Raw genomic sequence first — 21725 nt, 5'->3', positions numbered from 1 at the left:
ATTTCTGGGTCTCTACCAGATGCATAGCTGGGACATGGATTTTAGTTAAAATTTATGTAATTCACATGATCTTACAGTTGGAAGGGATTTTGGAAATAATCTAGTCAGCCAAAGACTTTTTGGCTCTAATCTTCATGGAGATAAAAATGGAGTTTTGAGGAGGACCCACACAACCTTTTTCTTTTAATGTGCTGCATTTTTTTCTGATAGTAAAAATAGTATTTTCTTACTATAAGAGTTGTTTAAAAAACAGAAAAATTAAAAGGAAGATGATAAAAATCACCCAGAATCATAGCTTTCTGGTATAACATCTTTATGATAGTTTTCTTTTTCTTTATTTTTGTATATGCTATTCATTTTGCATGATTAACTTTCTGCATTTAAAATTATTTTGCATCTTTTATGTTGTGATACAGCATTATTAACTAAAGTCCATAGTTTATTCAGATTTCTTTAGTTTTCACCGTGTGCTTTTTCTCTTCTAGGATGCCATCACATAACAGATTACATTTAGCTATTTGGTTCTCATGTCTCCTTGGGCTCCTTTTGGCTGCAACAGTTTCTCAGACTGTTCTTGTTTTTGATAACCTTGAAAATTTTGAGGAATACTGTTCAGATATATTGTAGAATGCCACTCTATTAGAATTTGTCTGGTGGTTTTCTCATAATTAAACTGGGACTGTGGGTTTGGGTAGAAAGACCACAGAAACCAAGTACCATTCTTGTCACATCACATCAAAAGTACATACTTACGATGTGATTTACGAATGTTGGTGTTGACCTTGATCACCTGGCTGATAACAGTGTTTGTCAGGTTTCTCCACTGTAAAGCCTCCCTGCCCCCTTTCTGTACCTTACTCTGTGGAAGAAAGGTGCTGTGTACAACCCACATTTAAGGAGTGGGGGACCTTGATCCCCATCCTTCACAGTGAATCATCAAGAAATTTATTTGTATTTATTCTTTATTGGAGATTTATCTCTTCTCTGTCATTTACTTATTCAATCACTTATTTATATCAGTATGAACTCATGGATGTTTATTTTATACTTTGGGTTATAATACAATTTTTTATTTTGTTAGTCACATTGTTCCAGCTTTGTTCATTGGAGGCTCCTTCTATTGTCACTTTGACGTACCACTGTGATGGTGGGTCTTTTCTTTTTTTTGAACACTTGTTCACTTTCTGGTACTATAAGATACTGCAGATTCATCTTGTATCTTTCCTTCTCCCAGTCCTAGAATAAACCATTTCTCTAAGAAGCCCTGGTTCCTTTTATTGGAGAATGGTGTTAGAAAGCAAGATCTGGATATGAAGTGTGCTCTTTGCTACTGAGGTGTCATTTCTTTTAGGGCCTTGGTATTCCCTCAGCGTTTCATGTGAGCTTCCTTCCAAGTGGGTGCACAGACTCTTAATTTGGAAATATATGACAGGCTGAAGCCAAATGAATAATTCCTAACAGGAAAAAGGGCAGGAGACAGTGCTTGCCAATTTGCTTAGCAGGAAACATTCAGAGGTACTGGGAATTAGGAGAAAATTAGCTACACAGGCAAAAGAACAGAGATAGAGCATCCATGGCAGAAAGAGTTGACACAAAGAAATATCGTTATGTATGTGGACATTAGACTGTTTTCATTATTGTATTTCCCACAGCTCTTTTTTTGAACTTTCCTTCCTACAAATATATTAAAAGCTCAGCTCAAGAGTGACTTGTTATTGAATAATACAAAGGTATTGAGAAAATACAGAGATAGTCTTTATGGAAGACTGGCATATAGGTTGAACATGCCAAGCATCTAGAAGCCCGAGTCCCAGAAAGATAGTTTTTGTATGAATACAAAACGACTAAGATGGTGTTATGTTTACGTACACAAGATTCCTAGACATGCTTTGAGTACACAGAAATGTAAGTAGACTCACAGTTATTTATTTATTTACTTACTTACAATTGAAGTATAGGTGATTTACAATGTGTTAGTTTCTGGTGTATAGCAAAGGGATTCAGTTATGCTTATTTATAATATTCTTTTCCATGATGGTTTATCACAGGATATTGAATATAGCTCCTTGCGCTACACAGTAGGACCTTGCTGTTTATCTATTTTATGTACACTAGTTTGTATCTGATAATCCCAAACTCCTAATTACCCCTCTCCCACCCCCTTTCCCCTTTGGTGAGTTTGTTTTCTGTATCTATGAGTCTGTTTCTCTTTTGCAAATAAGTTCATTTGTGTCATTTTATAGATTCCACATATAAGTGATGTCCTATGGTATTTGTCTTTCTCTTTCTGACTGACTTCACTAAGTGTGATAATCTCTAGATCCATACATGTTGCTGCAAATGGCATTATTTCATTCTTGTCTATAGCTGAGTAGTATTCCATTGTATATATGTATATACCCCATCTTCTTTATCCATTCGTCTGTCAGTGGACGTTTAGGTTGCTTCCATGTCTTGGCTATTTTAAATAGCACTGCTGTGAGCATTGAGGTGATATATCTTTTCAAATGAGAATTTTCTCCGGATATATGCACAGGAGTGGGATTGCTGGACCATACGGCGACTCTATTTTTAGTTTTTTGAGGAACCTCCATACTGTTTTCCATAGTGGCTGCACCAACTCACATTCCCACCAATGGAGGGTTCCCTTTTCTCCACACCCTCTATAGCATTTATTATTTGTAGACTTTCTAATTATGGCCATTCTGATTGGTGTGAGGTGGTACCTCATGGTAGTTTTGATTTGCATTTCTCTAATATTAGTGATGTTGAGCATCTTTTCATGTGCCTATTGGCCATCTGTATGTCTGTCTTCTTTGGAGAAATTAGACTCACTTTTATTGATGAAGAAATTTGCTCTTGTAAGAATATTTAGTAACTGCAACTCTTGGGAGTATTATCAAGGAGCAATTTATGTATCTGAGTAAAGTGATGATCTTAATCGCCAAGAAAAAAATAATAACACGGCAGAAAATTGTATCATAGAAAAGGAATAGAGTGTTAAAGGAAATTTCTTTCTATTTTTTTTTAACTGCAGAAAGAGAAAAAGGGAGAAATATATCTAGGAAGATATGTGAAAGGCTCCACAGCAAGTGGGAAGTTACATTCTAAATATTCTGATTCTTATTATCTCTATTTTCAGGTGAGGAAACCGATGTTGAATATGTCACAGGGTGACTGTTGGGGTCATTATTCAAACTGATTAAAAACTCCACTAAGTAAAGGGTATGGTTAGACATGAGAATGGACACCAAAACCTGACATTAGCCAAACATCAGGACAGTGACATTGCATACAGTACAAACAAATGATCTGTAGTTCTGTGATGTACTATAACATCAAAAGAATAAAATACCTAGGAATAAATTTAATGAAAAAGTACAAAACAGTGTTATAGTCTGTGATGAGGGCAGTAATATGGGGATGAGGAGAGTAGGGAGAGAGTGAATGGAACTAAATGTTAAGCTGGCAGATATCTGCTATGGAAAAATCTTTCCTTCCCTCAAGCTATGTTTTCCATTGTTTTTCAAAGGCCATTAAAATGAACAGCAGGTTGTGATGAAAATTTCATTAAGGCCCAGCTAAATCATTATGAGGGTGCCATATTCATGCCTTTGCTTCCTCTCATTGGGGGGGAATGCAGATTTCAATAGAAGGTCCGTATTATTTCCGACCTTATCCCTGCCAACAGCAAACTAGCAGAAATTCAGAAGTTAGAAGAGAATGGTGTGTCGTACAAAAGGAGGCCACCGAGGTAAAATGGTTAAAAAGAAAATAAGATTTGCATATGGGCCGAAGAAAAAATGGCTCTTTTATTCGAGCTAGCTTATCTTTTCAAGCAATTAATTAAAATATTTTACAAGTTATAAATAGAAAATATATTTATATACTTTTGTTTGTATCTTTTTCCTCCATCAGAATTTTTGTCTGTCATCACTTTAAAAGTTCTGGTGCTGAAGATTCTCATTTGTCCAGTGACACTTTAACTGATGTGGAACCTGCCAGAGTTCATAGTGAATTTTCAGTTTGAAATGTCTGGCCTATGTAACATATATTTTATATTTGGTAGTAACTATGCTCTATCCGTTGTTTTTTTTAACTATTAGACTTAGGAGTTAAGAATGACGAGCTTTAATATCATAATATGTGATACATTATTCCTATATCAAGGCCTTGAATAAATGATATGTATTCGGTTGGTTGCATATATTAAGTGCATATCATGTGTTAATGATAGTGTTAAGTACTTTATATGAAATAGTTTATTTAATCTTTACATAAACCTCATAACCAGGGCTATTTTGTATAGCTATTCCAGTTTCAGGAAATGCCGTACACATGAACTAAATATTCTGTTTCTTATTATCTCCATTTTCAGATGATTAAATATGTCACAGGGTGACTGTCGGGTCATCATTCAAACTGAAGTCAACCTTAAACTAAAATTCATGCCCTTAACCACTACTTACACTGTTTTTTCTAATTAGGAATTTTGCCAGTAATAGTTTAATGTTGACACATTAACACATGTGTCCCTAAATTCCTATGAAATATTGAATAAGAAAGTAGTATTCCATAATTTTCTGCTAAAGTAAATTTCAGATTCCTCAATGGTGATCAAATTTCCAGAAAGCTTTAATTGAAAATCAGCTCAGTTTAAACTGTTCGATTTTAAAGTGTTAAAAAAAAAAAAGCCTTGGAAAATACCTTAAGAAAAACTTGTTTTAGAAGAATGTCTGGGAGCAAATTAGTTTGGCATAATAAAAATTCGGAATTGGAATGAAATGTAGACGCATTTTAGCCCTCTCTCCTCATTTAGAGAGAGAGAGAGAACTGAGGTAGAGATGTGCTTGAGATCACACAGCAAGTTAGTGTTAAAGCCAGAATGAGAATCCAGTGCACATCCTACAGGTCCAGGTGCCTTTTTTCTCCAGTTCAGTTACGTCATACCTTCTGGTATTCTTTACTCTCTCTGTCTTGATTTTTTTAGAAATAATGTCATCACCCCATCTTAGTTTTAAAGAGTATATCATTGATCATTAAATTAAATCTGAACAAATGTAAGATAACCAGCTATCTTAATTTAGCTAATAAAGCCAAGATAGATTGGTATCCACAAATGTCCTGTGTTCTCAAGTTCCAGGTAGCTAGGGACTGTAGTCTATAACTACAGATCAGCCTTTAAATTTAGGGGTCAGATCCAGACTTTGATTTTCATTCAAACCTTAGGCTCAGAACAGTGCAGGTGCAAGTAATTTTTACCTTGATGAGAACTTTATATATCTCATTTAAAATAGAATCCTTTTAGATACAAGATTATAACAGGCTTCATATTTTAACTTTTCTATATTAATGTCTATAGTACTCCTATGTCTCTTTGGAATGACCTTTTCAGCTTATTTATATCTCTTCCTCCTAGAAACACAACAAACAACACCTTTTCTTGGTTCCCATCCCCTCTATCTGTAATTCTGTTCCTCATTTCTCCAAGTCCAAGTTGCTAGAAAGAGTTATTTACACTCACTGCATTAACTTTTTCATCTTTTTAAGAACTGTTACTTGCCTCCCTCCATTGTTAGTTACTTAACTGTATTATGACTGTCCACTTATTTGTCAAGTTTCTTCCCCTGTATTAAACGCCTTAAGGGTGAGGATAGTGCGCATACTAAATATTTAAAATATTTGTTGAAAGGACGTTTGTACTGCTTCAGTGTTACCCTGCTGTCTTGGGAAAAGGAGAGGAAAGACCTTAATAACTACACGACGCTTCTGCCCGACGTTATGTGAGCTACCTCGTTTAATCCTCAGAAACTCCGCAGCTGGTGTTATTTCTTACCTTAAAAATTAAAAATCAAGTTTTAGTAGCTTGTTCATGTTCTTGTCACATGGAGGAACTAGAATTAGAATGAACTTCTTTTCCTGCGCAAAACTACTTGGCATTGAACACAAGACCCGACCCTTTAATCCCCTTAACCTTACTTTCCACCATTCTCTAAGGTACATGTTCTCATGCTGTCTTTATTAAAGAAACCGCATGCAGTTCTCTCAACACTCTGTATTTTTAATACTACTGTCTTTTCATATGCAGTTTCCTCTGCCTTAAATATCATACCCTGTGTTATCCACCTAATGAATTTATATGCACCTTTTAAGACTCAACGCCTTCTCTGAACACCTTTGTCAGAATTTGGTTTGGTCTACACTGCTAACATAACTCATCCCTGTTAGTTCTGACCACATTACCATCATTGTTTATTTACCTGCTGTCTTCCACAGCTGTAAGTATGTGAACGTTGAAATGAGTTCTTGGTTTGATTATCTGTGCCTCTCTGCTTCCTAATAATGAACTTGGTGCATAATAGGTGATTGTGTTACCTGTGGATGACGGTCCACCCACTAATTGACATTTTTAGCCTTTGATAACACTCCCCTAAAAATTGAGTAGATTTCATTGCTCACCTTCTGTTTTTTTAAAAATATTTATTTATTTATTTATTTATTTATTTTTGGCTGCATTGGCTCCTCGTTACTGCTCACAGGCTTTCTCTAGTTGTGGCAAGCTGAGGCTACTCTTTGTTGTGGTGTGAGGGCTTCTCATTGCAGTGGCTTCTCTTGTTGTGGAGCACAGGCTCTAGGCACGCGGGCTTCAGTAGTTGCAGCACACAGGCTCAGTAGTTGTGGCTCACAGGCTCTACAGTGCAGGCTCAGCAGTCGTGGCCCATGGGCTTAGTTGCTCCAAGGCATGTGGGATCCTCCCGGAACAGGGATCGAACCCTTGTCCCCTGCATTGGCAGGTAGCTTCCCAACCGCTGGGCCACCAGGGAAGTCCCCGCCTTCTGTTTTTACTGCCCTCTTTTCTTCATGTCCTACTCAGTTAACCTCCCTACCTGTTTATCTCATTCATCTTGGCCTCTCCATCCTTCCTGTCATTATTGAATCTTTGAGATCATTACTTTAAATTCTTCCTGTGACTTAGAGGTTAAAGTATTGTCCCGTGTCACAAAGGTAGGTATTAAGATCCAGGATACAAAACTAAAATACACACGTAACAAAAACTTTATATATTTTATGGTCACACTCATCTTTGAAATAACTGTAGTATTGCTAATATATTGGCATTATCTATGAATTTGTGGCCACAGATTACAATTTCCCCCCACTGCTATGGGCAAAGTAAAAAGTGAATTGATCTGTGAATAATTTTCCAGAATTCAATGCTGTAAATGGTTCTTTAACAGTGTTTCATCATAATGGAGACCAGCACTCTTTTCTAGGTCAGAGCTGGCATGAGAGAGAGAGTTATTATTTCTTACGACGAGCTCAAGATGCTAGCAGGCTGCAGTTGGATCTATCACTCCACCACCCCACCCCCGCCCCCCCACAGTTCATCTCCAGAGGCCTGTAGTCAAAGAAAAGTAACTGACTCAACTCCTTCCTTGTTCCCTCCAGTCTTTCAGGGACTCTAAGATGTTGCCTCAAGGGGAGAGTTTCCAAACTCAGGATTCAGGAGTTCCTTCAGAGGGCTTATAAATCCTAGAAATTGTATGCAGAATGGGGAAAATATGTATATTTGTGCGTTTTTTGAGACCTAGCTCGTCGTTCTTATCTGACTTTCAAATCAATTCATGATGAAAAAGGGTAACCACTGAGTCAGGGTTTGAGTTGCAGTCCTGGTTCTGCCACTGATTACTTTGTGTAAGATATATATCAATATAGCTTAGTCTCTGATCAGCTTTGAAGCATTAACTTACAAGTATTTAGCAATATTTGGGAATGTCATTGTATCTGTTTTGCCACATTTGAGGGAAATGCAGCTTTTAAATTTAAATAAGGATTTCTTTGCATTAAACTGAGCATCTACCTTATAATTTATATTATAAAAGACATTATACTTACCTGCCTTTAAATTGCTGTAGTAGTTGTGTTAATGTAATAAATATCTGTCCTCTGTTGGCAAATCTAACTGCCCTACTTTCTTCAGAGGGTTGTTAAAGGAAACAAATGAGGTAATGCACATGAAAGTACTTTATAAATTATAACCAACTTGGAATTGTACCAGTTATTGTCATTACCACATCTTGGCTGGTTAGAAACATTGTTACTTTAGGCATACCAGAAACATTATATGGCTCCAGTGATGCTTTCCCAGGATACTTACATGTACTGAAAAATTCTGGTTCAGACCTGCAAAATTCTGGAAATTTAGGATATGTAATCCACAACAAAAACGACAAACCCAGCATTCATAAAAATCCTAGGATAGCTAGTTGTTTTGAAGTTTATTTATATAAATTTCCCTAAATAAAATATGGTTAGGCAAGTTTGTACCTGAAGAATTACTTTTCAAAAAGAAAGAAGATTTCTCTATATTGATACGGATAACATTGCAAAATGTGACCAATATGAGACTAGGAGAAGCAATTTAACATTGGGTTTGTGGATTTCTTATTTCTACAATAAATGTGAATGTGTACTGAAGACAAAGATAATTGAAGGCTCCCTTGGCCAAAAGTTTCATAATTTTCTAAGATTTTAGCTTTCTCTCATTTGTTCTTCCGTTCCTCCCCTATTTTGATTTTTTTTCCTTTCATTCCTTTTGTGTGTACATGTGGGTATGTGTGTAGTCCTCCTTTCTGATCCCACATATGCTTGGTTTTATTTAGCATCTGTATCTGTCACTGTTCTTCCTTCTTAGAGTATGATGCCCACACCTCCAAAATTGTTACACCATGATGAGTGTACCCCTTGTGTGTGAGATACTGCATTTATTTGTGAAATTTTGTTTCTACAAGAACTAGACTTTGTCATCATTTACACAATTGGGACTTTTTCCTGAACTTCTTCAAAAAAATCTTTGCTCACAATTTTATATTACAAGACCCTACCAAAGTCACCCAGTGTTACTTTGCATGAAACAGTTCATTGCTTTTAGTACAGGCTTCACATAAAAGTTCTCTTTTTGTAAGAACTAATAAAATAATGGAATGAGTTTGGAAAAGTATATATTGTGACAGATCTCAAGACTTCACCCTCAGAGTCACCTACAGACCGGAGACCATCACTGGGTGAAGAAAATATTGAGAGTTTTATTGTCATCAATTTTCTCTCTCGCTCTGTCTGTCTCCGCCTCTGTCTCTGCCTGACTGTCTGTCTCTCTGTCTCTTTCTGTTTCTTTCTCTCCAGCAGATACAGCAGGGAATATTGTTCAGTGGATATCACCCTGACACCATGCAGTCAGTATACTACAAATTCTCAGCGGCAAAGGCCAAAAAACTTCCTCTTAACTCCATGTATACCATTTCTAGGATTGGGCTGGACACTTTTTAAGTTTATAACTGTACGTTTATGAAACAAAAAAGTGTAAATTCTTGGTCATGAATGATGCTCTCTTAAAACTTAAAAATAGTTATGAATATCCTTGTGTAATGTATCTTTTTGATATTTGCTTCTGTCACATCTATTGAAAATTACTCAATTTAGTTGCTTGTACCTTCTGTGGTACTTTACTTGTGTTTTTCTCCCCCCCCCCAAATAATTATGTGTTAATGGACTTTTAATTTCTATTACAAATGTGTTGACATATAGACCCATTAGATTCTCTAAATGGACATAAAGCTTTTTCTCCTTGTTTTAAGATGTATTTTAGGGGTCCTAAAGTAGATATTATAAGCAGTGTATTTCCATCTGTGCTGTGCCACGGCGTTATATATAATTATTCTGTGGAAAAGACAGGCCCCTGGTGCATGGTATTTGGCCTTGTGAACATCCCTACAGGCACCGAGTGTTTGATGTTTGAGTTTACGTTAGAAATCACAATGCCTGCTCTTTTACTTTAAATGTCTGTTGTTGAGCAGCCCTTTAGAATTTAAACTGAACCATATTACATTAACAGATAAGTTGAAATTGAAATTCAAAATTACCCCCTAACTTTACCAACTTTTTAATTATTATTTTTATAAGGAAATTATGGAGATTGGCTTTCCTAAATTCAAAATCCCAAAGCATTCCGTTAAATTAAGAATACTGAAATTCACTTTGAAATTCACTCTTATTTTAAAGCCACATTTGATGAGGTGGGAAAAATAAAAACTGGAACGGATCAGGGGAAAAGCCTAAAGATGCTTTAATTGGCAGAGGTTTGAGTTGCTTTTGTTTAGTTACTCACTGTCCTTTTGACAAAGTACACGTTGAAGAGGTTTTGTAAGTGCTGTTGCACTGAAGGACAAACAAGGGTACTTTTCAGTTGAGCCCTTTTCAGTTTTGTTCCTCACACTCCCACCGCTGTTGGAGGCTACTCCTAATGCATTGTGGCTACGTGTTCGTCTATGCAGTCTGTCACTGGAAAATGTCTCTTCTTGCTGAGCCTGCTGGAGTCTAACTTCCAGGCACCCTTTTCCAAGGCACCACTGTATGGAAATCGACACTCATAAAGTGATGATAAAGAGAAGAGTTTTTTTTAAAGGTCATGACAAGAAGACACCCTCAAATGCTGTAGAACCTATGTCTTTAGGAATAAGTGTTTTAACTTTAGCACAGAGTACACTGAGTCTGAAGCCTTGTAATCTTTCAACACTAGAGTGAAACGTATTCACCCTCATCTTCGTTTCAAGCGGTATCCGTCGCAGCGGTTTATCTTGATGTTGTTGATTTCATTAAGTGTTACAGAAAATTAATTTATATTTTCTCAAAAGACCTTCTGACTTGGATTGTAATGGCTCAGGGGTTGCCTTTGGGGGATCTTCTTCAGAGTAGGAGGTCCCTGAGCTGAGATCCAGGGCTGTCTGTACAAGAATCCCATTCGGCCAAGAAAGCTTACATTTTTCTTTTCAGTTAGAACTTGTACTTTTGTTAATAAAATGTAATCATATTTAAGACTATGTCCTTAATGCTCATCCTTCTGTGAACAATCAAGGCAGGCTTCTTTTTTCAGGTGGCTATTTGTTACACAAGAAGAGTACTATTTGATTCCTGCTTATACGTGAGTTTATCTACCAACAGGACTGTAAAAATCATCGCAAACTTGTCTCCACCCAGATGTTTCTAATATTTCCTAAACCTTTCAGATAAATGAGGTACCCCTGTTTTCCTTGTCCATAACTAAAACCCTCGGGTCCAGACTTTGAGTTACAATGCAGGGAGCACTTAAAAAACACCCATTGACCCAGGCTGGACACGGACATTAGGGGAGGGTGCCAGACCTTCTTGCGGCTCACGTGCCACAGCTTTTGGAGCTATCACTTATTCAAGAGTGAAGAGCCAGCCACCTGTTTCTGAGGCCTCTGTTCCCTCACATTAAAGGTTCAGGCCCTTGCTGAATCTTAACGCTCTAATCTGGGGAACACACACAGCATTTTTCTGAAGCTGATTTGCCAGACTCGACTAGCTGGAGGATTTTGTGTGTTTGCGCGCGTGTGTGCTTTTCACTCAGTTACCCCTGAGGCACTTGTCACGACTGTGCATATTAAAATTAATCAGACCTCCTAGGCCCATGTGTCTGTGTGTTTCACATGAAGAAGTGGATATCAAGCAAATGCCCTAATTAAATGGGCCTGCTTGGTTTTGTTCTAGTGGATGCTTGGTCTTTTTTTTTTAATAGGAGTTGCTTATGGGGAAGGCACGGACAGCACTAGAGTCGGTGGAGAGCTCACTCAGAGTTTCCTTTGCCACCTGCTCCCAGAGTTCTGAGACCTCAAGGACTCCCAGTGTGCCCTCCTTAACCACCCTTAATGTTGAAGAAAAATATGGCCAAGATCGTGAGGGAGCAGTGAGGCTAGGGTAGAACAGGATGAGCATATGACCTGGACATTTGGGTTGATTAAGATAGTCTTTCCTCCATGTCGATAATCTTCGGATACCAGATTGTGCTCCGTGCTCCCACTTTTGGATGACGGAGTTTGACACTGAGGGGAGGATATTATGTAGAATTCAGAGCTAATGCCCTTTCTTTATGCCCTGAATTTGAAAGCCGACTTTTATTCATATATCTTTTCAGGTCATCTACGTACCGTGTAGAAACCATTTATGAGACAATAAGTAATAAATAAATATATATATATATATATACATACACACACGTGTGTGTGTGTGTGTGTAATTTCACTTTTCCTCTGATGTTTTCTGGCTTTAGCTTATTTTCATTTATGTTAGACTTTGATCGTGGCTTTTGGAAAGACTGTCATGGAACATTTGGAAACAAACTTTAAGGAAGAGCTAAGCTCAAAACACTGAAAATGTGTCAGGCTGACGAAACAGAGTAGCTTTCTTGTTTGAGTATTTAATGTCATAAATGAGGTAAACTTTTAACACGCTGATCACTGAGCTTATGGATTTTAGTTCCAATTCATGCATATTATTTGGACATTTTTTCATATTTTAGAAAATAGAAACAGAAAATTTTCTTCAGAATATTTCAAATTTGAATTCATATATATGGAATAAAGCATGGAGCCAACATTGGAAACAATTTGAAAAATCACTCAAGTGTTGAAGAGTTTGGAGTTACAGTTTAGCAGATTTCCAAATAACTACAGCAAGTTATCTGGTAAAAGATTACTCTGGCAGGACATGGTCCGTAAAATTGATTTGTTCCTTTCCAAATTGAAAGAGTTGGACAATTCCAAAAAGCTAACCATTTTTTTTTACAACTTTTCTTCCTTTCCTCCCATTGTATCTAAGAGGTAAAAGGATCCATCCATTAACCTATATGCTCTCTTTTATATGTGGTCATACAACTCACGTGTAGAGCACTGTATCAGCAGTGCCAAGCAACTGTCTGGTACCTGACAGCATCATAGAAACCCCTCCTCTGTTCACTTAGGTTGCTACTGGTTATTTATTAACACAATGCAGACTGTTCAGTGGGTGTATATGAAATAGAAAGAAAAATAAAAGCCCTGAACAAGTAAATACATCTTTCATCATTTCTTTTGTTTGGTGTGTTTACTGTGTGCTATTCTTGGTCAAGATAAGTTGTTTGACAGTTCTGCAAAAGGGTGAGAGGAACCTTTTCTTGAACTTTATCCTTTTGTCTGTAGAAAAAAGTTTTCTATTTGCCATTCTCTTTTCTTTGCAACCTGTCTATATAAAATGTTTTTTTGAAGATTGTTATTGCTGTTAATATGACAAGTACAGGTGATTATGAAACATAAACAGTTTTATCTAATTTGTTTGAAATGGACAGTTAAGAGACTAGAAGTCTAAGACAGATTTCATTTCTAAACTTTTTAATTAGAAGTAGAAAATGAGATATTATAAAATCATCTTTTTACTTCCTTCTAAGAAACAGACCATTTGTTCTCAGTCCTTATATAAGTTTCACTGAAATATTGAGCCTTGATTTAATTTGTGTTTAAGTTCTCTCCTCCCTACATATTAATATAATATCAGTGCCGTGCTCATTGCATAGTATAATTACAGAAGAGATCAGTAGCTGGGAGAACATGTCATAATTGAAGACGTCTGTTTATTATAACAGGACAGTGCTTCTAGGCTGGTATTTTGTGTGTTAATAGATAAGAAATGATTTGCTGTTTCAAGATGAATTAAATCTCTGTTTCATAGGCCTTTCTTTTCTGAGAAGTTATGCTTTGTAGAAATTTGCATGAAAAGTTTATACACCATCATGTGACATTAGTCAAATGGAAGACTTGGAAGCAGAAAGTGGTAGAAATGAACAAAACGCACCCTTCTCCCTTTGGAGTTTTGTTTTCTATCTCTGTTTTTTAACCCTAATGTTTCTGCTTCAGTCTTTGCTCCGGCACTGTTAGTATTTTTCACCTCTGTCGAGATGCCATGTTTCAGGGAAGGAAAACACCTAAACAGGGAGGTAGCAATGTTGAGAGCAGTACCCTGTGAATAGGAGAGGTCGGTTCTCAGCCTTCACATACAGGACAGCACTCCAGACTCCCGGCAGAAGTCATGTCCAGTGGCAGAGTCAAATGGACCAGAATTAGACGTGTGCTGGTTTTGCCGCCTCAGCGCTTTAGTTTAGCTCTGCTTGTCCTGAGTTGCCAGACGGAGGATGGCCACCTCGCTGTTGTGCTTATTTAGTCTTTCCTCCTTTCAGCTCATGGACATCATTAAGAAGGAACTAAAAGAACTGAAGATAAATTGAAGTTGTATACTTTTTTAGCACATCTTTTTCACTTAAAGAATATTGTAATTGGGGGTTAATAGAGAATATTAAGTCAAAAGCATAGTAAACCTGAGAGTCCTTGTTTTTTCTCTCCATGAATTTTTCTTTTGTTTTCTAAATTTAAGATATTCAGATTAAGAATATTTGCAAGTTTCAAAGTATATTCCATTAAATAGGGAAACAGTGCCTTTTGAAATGGTTTATCTAAATTTCAAACAATGTGAACCCTTCTGAAATAATGTCTAATAATTGCTTTTGAAGACAGCATTAAAGAAATATTAAATCTCTATCACTGTCAGTTATTTTTATCTACATCTATGCTCACATACACAGGAAAAAAATCTTGCCAACTCTGTTAGATCTCCAAAATTTCCCTAGAATTAAAGAATACACACACACACACATACAATAAATATAATAAGTTATAATTAGATTTTAGGAGCACTTATCTCACTCAATCTCTAAACTAAAAAATTTTGGCCTAGAACAAATTTTGACAAAAAGAAAATACACAGATAAGGATCTCAGTACAGAACAGAACCTCCCATTCTGTTTTGTTTTATTTTTTCATTACCTTTGGACTCCTGCTAACATCCTGTGTAAAGTCTCTCTTGATGCCCAAGAGAGTCAATACCTCCTTTCTCTGTAATCCCTTTGTTTTCTGTTTGCTCTCCTATTCACTCTTTTCTCTCATTCTGACAGAAAACACTTATTGAGGTTCTATTATATGCTAGTTATTTTATAGGTGAATAAGGACAGAGATCAAAGACACAGTTCCTGTCCTTAATTTGCTCATGGTGTTTTGGGGGAAACAAACCATGTGACTTCATGGTGAAAGGCACTGTGAGTGAGGAGGTACTGGAGGCTCTGTAAGTAGAGGGGGTGGCCTTACACCAAAAGTGAGCATATAATTGGTGCCTATAATTATTTATCCTCTAAATTGAATTAATATTTACATATTGATGGACATATCTTTGTTTATGTCACCTGTGGAGGTCATGTGGCTATTGTGACTGCTTTAGCCAATCCTGTTTATATGCTGGAGCAGAAAGCTGTTACAGTATTCACTGGATCTCTCTCTCTCTATGACATAACTTCTTTTAAAAAAAAATATTTATTTAGTATTTTTGGCTTCATTGGGTCTTTGCTGCTGTACGCAGGCTTCCTCTAGTTGCGGTGAGCGGGGGCTACTCTTCGTTGCAATGCGTGGGCTTCTCATTGCGGTGGCTTCTCTTGTGGAGCACGGGCTCTAGGTGCACGGCCTTCAGTAGTTGTGGCTCGCAGGCTCTAGAGTGCAGGCTCAGTAGTTGTGGCGCATGGGCTTTGTTGCTCCGCCGCATGTGGGATCTTCCCGGACCGGGGCTCGAACCCCTGTCCCCTGCGTTGGCTAGTGGATTCTTAACCACTGCGCCACCAGGGAAGCCAACTATGACATAACTTCTTTTAATGTTGTTTTTCTCATCATCTCATCTTTTCTGGATATTTTCAGGTTATTGATTTCTGCTTATCCACAGCTTTCTGGGAAAAACTTACAACCCTAAGGAGATATTCTAATTGCTTCCCCCCTAGGTTCTCAAGCTAATAAGCCTATACATATAACGTATTATTTCCCCTTTATCCATCTTTAGCCTTTATTCACTAAAATAGTAGAGGATATTATCTTTGAATTCTTGTTTTAGCAGAATGGTATTTGGAAAGTTGAGCCAAAATCATGGTAATAATAATGGGTACATAACCTAAACCTTGTCCAGAGAGCTAAAATACACCTAGCTTTGTAAGTTCCTGATTCATGTACTGATCCATTCTCAAAATTTAAATGCTTAGCCGAAAGGTAGTTTACTCTGTAATTATGACCTCAATTTTTTTTTCTTTTTCTTTTTTTTTTTTTTCTTTTGCGATACGCGGGCCTCTCACTGCTGTGGCCTCTCCCGTTGCGGAGCACAGGCTCCGGACGCGCAGGCTCAGCGGCCATGGCTCACGGGCCCAGCCGCTCCGCGGCATGTGGGATCTTCCCGGACCGGGGCACGAACCCGTATCTCCTGCCTTGGCAGGCAGACTCTCATCCACTGCACCACCAGGGAAGCCCTATAACCTCAATTTTATTTTTTAAATTTTATTTATTTTTTATTGAAGTATAGTTGATTTACAGTGCTGTGTTAATTACTGCTGTGCAGCAGAGTGACTCAGTTATACATATACATATATATATATATATATATATATACATTCTTTTTCATATTCTTTTCCATTATGGTTTATCACAGGATATTGAATATAGTTCCCTGTGCTATACAGTAGGACCTTGTTCTTTATCCATTCTATATATACCAGTTTGCATCTGCTACTCCCAAACTCCAAATCCATTCCTCTTCCACACCCCTCCTCCTTGGCAACCCCAGTCTATTCTCTATGTCCCTGATTCTGTTTCTGTTTCATAGATAGGTTCATTTGTGTTACATTTTAGATTCCACACATAAGTGATATCATATGGTATTTGTCTTTCTCTTTCTGGCTTACTTCACTCTGTATGACAGACTCTAGGTCCATCCACATCTCTACAAATGACCCAATTTCATTCTTTTTTATGGCTGAGTAGTATTCCATTGTATATACGTACCACATCTGCTTTATCCATTCATCTGTTAATGGACATTTAGGTCGTTTCCATGTCTTGGCTATTGTGAATAGTGCGCTTTGAACATAGAGGTGCATGTATCTTTTTGAATTATAGTTTTGTCTGGATGTATGCCCAGGAGTGGGATTGCTGGATCCGATGGTAATTCTATTTTTAGTTTTCTGAGGAACCTCCATACTGTTTTCCACAGTGGCTGCACCAACATTCCCAACAGTGAAGGAGGGTTCCCTTTCCTGCACACCCTGTCCAGCATTTGTGTAACCTCAATTTTAAATAAAACTGCTTGAATTCTAAGACATACAAGTATATAACAGGTACACATAGAAGCAAGCATTAATACATTTTTCCTGACATCCTCACATGTCATGCTGGCAGTTAATAAAATGCAGTCCATATTGTTCTTAAATTATTTGCCCAAAGAGAAAGAGACAATGGTGGAGCAGCCTCGGGATGTGGAAGTAGACATTTAATTTCTTCTCAAGAGTGGAAAAAGGGCCTCAGTTGGCATGTGATGTGCTACTTGCGCCATCCTATATATTTTATTGGGTCTCGCAGAGACCTTTATTAAACTGGGTGGGTGGGTCAGCCTGCAGCTGCAGTGAGCTCACTTCCTGTCTTACTCTCCGGCCTCTTTTCTCATTTCCTACCATTCCCTACATCACTCTTTATGACTTTTGTTCTAGTAATGCCAAATTGCCTATGGCTTTTCACAGCTACCATGCTTTTCTTTGCGTATGATGTCTGTTTGCAATGCCTTTTACCTTACTTCGCACCTGGGTTATGGCCATTCATTCTGAATACTTAGTTGGTTTCACCCCGTACCAGAAATTTGCTGCTAACTCTAATTGCCCCCATCCTCCCTCCCTTAAGAAATTGTATTGTCTCTCCCCTCCACTGGATTTTGACCTCCTAAAGCACTGGTTGGCAAACTGTGACCTGTAGGCCAAATGTAGGCTGCGAGCCTTCAAGAGAAGACTACTTTACGACATGTGAACATTATGTGAAATTTAAATTTGTGTCTTTAAATAACGTTTTATTAGAACAGCGCCATGCTCATTCATTTACATATGGAGGTAGTGTCCTGTAATGTACTTTCGTGATGTAATGGTAGAGTTGATTAGTATAGCCTACAAAGCCTGAAATATTTGCTCCCTGGCCCTTTACAGATAGTCTGCCAACCCCTGTCTTAGAGGGCAGGAACAGAGTCTCAGTCACCCCATTATCCAGAGTTCCTAGCACAGTGACTCCTAATTCAACGAGTTAATTGAATGGTTGAATAAGTGATCTCCGACCTGAAGCAAGGCATCCATCCCGGGGTTTCTAGCTCTCTTCCTAAAGGAAGTCTAGTAAAGGAAATACTGAATTACGAAGATTCAGATGCTAGATTTTCCTCTATCATTATCTGGGTAACCTTGGACAAATGCTTCATTTTCCTTTATTTGAAAATAAAATTATTTCATTAGGTGAGTTTTATAGTTCTTTCTAGATATAAAATTCTAGCAATATATTAATGTTTTATTAAGTCAATATGCAAAAGAAGTTAAAAAAAACCAGAATTGGGGAGCTCACATTTTATTAAGAAATACGAGCAAAAAGAAGAACAGAACAGTGAACTCTCACTAATCTGTTATATACCAGGTTAATCATTGGTGTTGATTAGGTGTTCTGTAGTAATCCAAATAGAAATAAAGTTTGCTGCTGGTCTGTACTATGAATCTCTAGTACTAAGGCATTGGGATAGAAGATAAGATCTTTTGTTGTAAGACTTGTGGCTTATAATTTATGTGCATTGCTTTGAGTGAAAATTTTGTCCAAATAATGAAAGGCAGATATTTTAATGTTAGTTTTTGCTAGAATCCTGAATTGTCCTATGTTTACTTCTCTTTTTTTAAATCATGCCTCTCTCTCTTATATGAACCTGCCTCTCCAGAGATACTGCAAGGGAGATAAAGAGCAGTGTTGATAACCAACCTGTACACCTTATTTTATAGATTTTGAGAGTTACAGTGTCCTTATATCTCTAAAGTGACTTCTTTAATTCTAATAGGGGTGCCCGCTATAATCTTGGACAGTGATAAAGGTATCTTGAATGAAAATATCACAACATAAAGATTCTTTGGATGAAAACCTTTCTTGCAATTTGTACCTATTTCTAACCTATTTTAAAAGGCAAAGAAAATTAGACTTTTGCTTTAAAATATTCGTACTTCCATGAGAATATTCCTGAGTAAAATTGATCATCACATAGCCTATAAACATAGTACAGGTAAAAGAACTAAAATGTGGGCTTCCCTGGTGGCGCAGTGGTTGAGAGTCCGCCTGCCGATGCAGGGGACACGGGTTCGTGCCCCGGTCCGGGAAGATCCCACGTGCCGCGGAGCGGCTGGGCCCATGAGGCATGGCCGCTGAGCCTGCGCGTCCGGAGCCTGTGCTCCGCAACGGGAGAGGCCACAACGGTGAGAGGCCCGCGTACTTCAAAAAAAAAAAAAAAAAAAAAAAAAAAGAACTAAAATGTTCTTTTAATGTTTCCATTGAAAGCTGCTAAAGGAAGTGAAAAATGTATGTGTATCTCTGAAGAACTTCAGAAAACAATATTTTCTAGAGGTTCTGTGTCAACTTTTATGAAAGAGCCTCAAGAAATAATAAATAGATAATTTTGCAGAGTCTCCTCACTTGTAGTATTAAGGTCCTGCTGCTTTGTACAATCTTTCCCATTGCCTTCTATAGGAATCGCCTATTGAAGTGCTACAACCCTTCAGTATGGGACGTCTCACTGTGGAAGAGAATAAATTTCCTATAAATCCACTTGCTTCAGTGTTTGCTATATGGTCTATCATTGAATCAGGTCAGCTACCAGCAAGTATATAAAGGGCAATTCAAGAGAACCAATTTCAGTGAGATCAGAACATGCAATGTGTAAAACATTTTTAATTCTACAAGGGATATGTGTTAGGAGAAATTAGTATTATTGCTACTACTTCCAGTTTCCTCATTCTGTTTTTCACTGAACACATATTTGCCTATTTCTCTATTTGGAATTCTGAATGTCATTAAAAACATAGCTGAAGGACATCTATGAATAAATATTCTTTTAATTTAAAAAATAAAAAACACTTTAATACTCTTACATTCCCATTTGGATTTTTTTCATCTGAAAAATCTACTGTTGCTTAAATGTCAAGATTCACCGTGTGATTTTAAAGGAAAAATATTTCCCTTATTTTGCTGCATTTGATATAATTATGGCATAATTAAATGTCAAAATATTGGTAGCATTGTTTGTTAAAATGTATGAACTTATTTCAGTAAGAATAATTTAGCAATCAACTGTCAAGTTACATTCATAATATATAAGAAGACTATTTTACTAATTGTTGTGTATAGACATACACATTCTAGAACTCAGAAATTATTAACTTCCTTAAGAAGATGCAAGTATGCATGCTCTTTCTTCTATAGCAAAATGGTACATGGATGAGGAATGACAGTTTAAAAAATACGTAGTTTGTATCTAAAACAAAATAAGCATTTACTTGCTGAAAATAGTTTCCTACCTACAATGATGATTACAGAACAACATATGCTTTTATTAAAAGACAGTTGAAACGCCTTCTTTCTATATGTTTGCTTTTTGGCTTCCTGAAAACATTCAATGTTCGGAAAAATTCTGTGATTTTTTATGTAGGTGAGCGAGCCGATGCTTCTGCACCCTTCCTTTTCCTTATCATCTTTGGGTGTCCCTGAGCTCTCCCCAAGCTGAGACAGATGGCTGCTGGTTTAGTTCTGTGTGTGGGATAGAGGGACTTCCACATGTGATTTTTACCATTTGGTAGTAATTAGTTTGTTGTATAAATTAACATTAACTGAACCGTTCTTCAGGCATTGTTTGTAATTATCTTCTTTGAGTCTCTGAGTTGTGTAAAGAGATAAAAATCAGGGAAGAAATTGTTCTTTATTTTATAGAAGTTGAAGAATCTATCATTAGACTGAATAGATCAGCAATTATTGTTTGTATACCCAATAGACCAAAAACTTTGAAATAACTGTAAAACAGAAAAACCAAAAAAAAACCCCAAAAACTTGGAACCTAATGCTTTAGAAATACAGTTACATTTTCGCAAAAGGTGTGATTTTTATTTTAAGACAGAACTGAGTATAAGAGAAAAATGCAATACAGTTTGAGGTATTTTTCTTCACATCATTTAGCAAATAATTTCTTTTAATTCTCACAGTAACTTCCACTTGAAGGTCACTGTCTGTCTTATCTTTTTATTCTTTATGTTACATACTCTGTTTAGATGCTTTCAAATAGAAGCATTTTCATGTACATTTTATGAGAAGCATATATTTTTCTTAGATATAGTATGTCAATATTCATCTTTTTAGGCAGAGCTATTCACTAGTAAGTGGGATTTTGATAATTCAGGTTTTAAACTCTGTGGAGTCACCATTTCCTCTCCCTCCATCCCAAATAAAGATATTGGATATGAAGAAAACAAACAATAAGCAACTTATACTTCTTAAAATTCCTCTTCAGTTTGATTTTGGCCTGGCTCATGTTATTTCTAGGTTTGAAATTTTCTTCTTGTGTCTTTCTCTAAAGAGATCTAATAAGTAGTACAATATAACAGATTGTCCTTTAAAGCATAAATGTTTCTTTCTGAGAAAACATTTCCATCTCTGTTTTTTTCTTTGGAAATTGCTCTAAGAAACTACCAAGAAGAACAAATTATTGCTGTACATATTTTGACCCAAAGTATTTAAAGTATGTCATTGCACTTTTACTGTCCATAACACAGTCATAACTTTGATGTTGACAAGAAAATAAGGTAATAAAGCCTCAGTCACACCAGAGTTAATACATGTGTTGACCTGCTATTAGATTATTAATAAAAATAAAAATGTATGCTACAAGTAGCTATATTCTATCATACAATTTCAGATACTGATCAGGTG

The 21725-nt window shown here is 36.9% G+C and overlaps 1 protein-coding gene across 12 annotated transcripts in view; it reads left to right on the top strand.

Annotated features, from left to right (window-relative positions):
- The window catches only part of SOX5 (SRY-box 5), a 999335-nt gene that overhangs the window by 700296 nt on the left and 277314 nt on the right, over positions 1 to 21725 (top strand). The gene's annotated exons all lie outside the window — the stretch shown is intronic.

The sequence above is a fragment of the Monodon monoceros genome, unplaced genomic scaffold, assembly GCF_005190385.1.
Source record: "Monodon monoceros isolate NGI ecotype Baffin Bay Population unplaced genomic scaffold, NGI_Narwhal_1 Super_Scaffold_6, whole genome shotgun sequence".
Taxonomy (NCBI): Eukaryota; Metazoa; Chordata; class Mammalia; order Artiodactyla; family Monodontidae; genus Monodon; species Monodon monoceros.
Note: the sequence above shows the minus strand (reverse complement) of the source record. Positions and strands in the feature narration are given on the sequence as shown.